The sequence below is a fragment of the Entamoeba invadens genome (genome assembly GCF_000330505.1).
Source record: "Entamoeba invadens IP1 unplaced genomic scaffold scaff_1105074726193, whole genome shotgun sequence".
Taxonomy (NCBI): Eukaryota; Evosea; order Mastigamoebida; family Endamoebidae; genus Entamoeba; species Entamoeba invadens.
In genome coordinates this window covers 27,531-29,860 of record NW_004191595.1, presented here as the reverse complement: position 1 = coordinate 29,860, position 2,330 = coordinate 27,531, and positions in this window count along the sequence as shown.

Genomic DNA, 2,330 nt, shown 5'->3' with positions numbered 1-2,330 from the left:
TGTTATTAACAAAGCGATAATAACATCAAGAAATTACCAACATTTTTAATTAATTGCTATATACCAAGATCAATTAATAATGATTTATTTTCGTGTTTAACCACAGCGTCTTTTCTTAAAATAACTGAAAAACACACTTCTAAACTTCATCCAAAACAGCAGAGTGGATTTCAATGGCACAAGAAGGAGTTTATTTCGACAATGATGATACATTCAATAAAAGTGATTGAAGTCAAGTTCTAATGTTTGAAGATCAATCTGTGATGCAAAATGAAAGTGGAACCTATTATTTGGCAACTGTTACATATTAAAACCGGGGTAATGTTGTCCACGTTTTTTCTAATTATATTACACAAGTTGACGACACGAATTGAATACCATCTGCATTTCAGTGTTGTGACAATTCGCTTTATCAAATAGAAATTACTCCGGCGTTGGAAAATACCAACGACATTCATGAATTGATGAACGAAAATATTGAATGTTCAAAAAACTCTGTTTTGACGTGTAGTGACAAACAAAATTTTCACTTTAATTTCGAAATTGATGAAAATACATACAGCCAAGATAAAATAATTATGTGATTATGAAACCAACACAATTGTCAATGCATTAGAATTATCTGACATACAAAAATAGATGAACAATCAACAACAGATATAAGTCTAATGGAAAATGATGATCCAGGCAACAAAATTGATTGGAAAATGTTCGACAACAACACTCTTCTTTAAATATTATATTTGAATATTTAATGTATTTTAACGCAAGAAATGATATCAAAGAATTAATCAAAATAATTTAAACGCAACGATTGAATACACCAATACTTAATGCATTTTGTTTTTGGATAAAGTTGAGAAACCTTTACAAGTGGGGTAATCCCGTTTTTGTTTGATTGGGATGACTTTTAATATGAAGTGATAAACGAAGAAAGAATAAGAGGACAGATGGATGAAATTACTGACGAAAATATTATTCTTAATCCTGTGTATTATGCAGAACATTTTATGTTGGTTGATGTGTTTCTTGAACATAAACCTTTTTTGGCTTTTTTATAGCTATAAAGTGTATGTAATCAAATTTTTAATCCAAATTGCAATGTTCATTAAAATGAATTTATTTAAGGGGGAATAATTAATTGGGTTAATAAAATTGAGAAAGTGAGAGTATAACAACAACACAGAATTTCATATGGTTCATTTGTTCCTTATTTCATAGAAACCATTTGTTCTCGGTTTTTAAAAATTTACGTTGAATTGAATAACAACCTTGATTGATAAGTTATTGTATATAAACCATAAAAGTATTGGTTCATCCTAAGCATAAAGTCAGAACTTGAAATTGTATTCGAAATAACTTTGGTGTTTGTTATTGTTTTTCAATTAAGTCATTGGTAAGTGTTAGTCTTCTTGTTTGATATGGCTTTTGTTGTTGGTTCAGCTTTTGTATATTGGAAGGCAAACCTTCCTATTCAGTTTTGACCAAATTTGTTGATATATGCAGAAAAACTAACAATTCCAAGTGTTCTCTGGTATAAACATTGTTGGCTTCTTGGTACAATTTGTAGGCCTCTTTGATAAAACAAACTTTCTCTTAATCTTTCCAATGTTGACTCCAACAACACCAGAACGCTTAAATGATGCAACAATGATGTTTTTGTTGCTTTGCTCTCTCTTGCTACCAACACCTCTTTGGTATGACGAGCAATGGAAACAAAAATATGTTTTTATTGCTTTTTGTTCTTTTAGAACTTGTCGTGATCTGCCATCATTATCACATTGTTCTTTAATCCAAAAATCAATCCAATTTGAACCCCGCCGTCTTTAGTTACTGCGCAATTAGCGTCAATTGGTTTTCATTTGTTAGAATATTCAGTAAGCTCGTTGTGTTTTAACAACTCCAAATACATAAGTCAAATGGTGAGACGAGTTAACTTGTGTGAGGAACAACTTGTCTATTATTGCTAAAGGAAATCCTTCGTAGAAAGAAGTTATATTTGTGCTGACATGGAAAAAACCATTAAAGCTTTTGAATTAAATTATAATTATTTTGTACGATGGAAATAAGCCGTTTAATTACCTTTATTACACTGAAAATTGTTCATCTTTTTTATCAAAAAACGTTGTATTTTATTTAGGATAAGCCCAGAATTATTTATTTGACATTTTTTATAAATAATTTATAGTTTTTGTTATTTTTAAATAAAACCAAGAAAACTCTGTATAGTAAAAAAGATAATAAAACAATAGGTCAAGCACATCAGTATCATCAATCTTTTAACTCTATATATTGTATACTTTAAATCATATTGGTAAATGATTTTAACT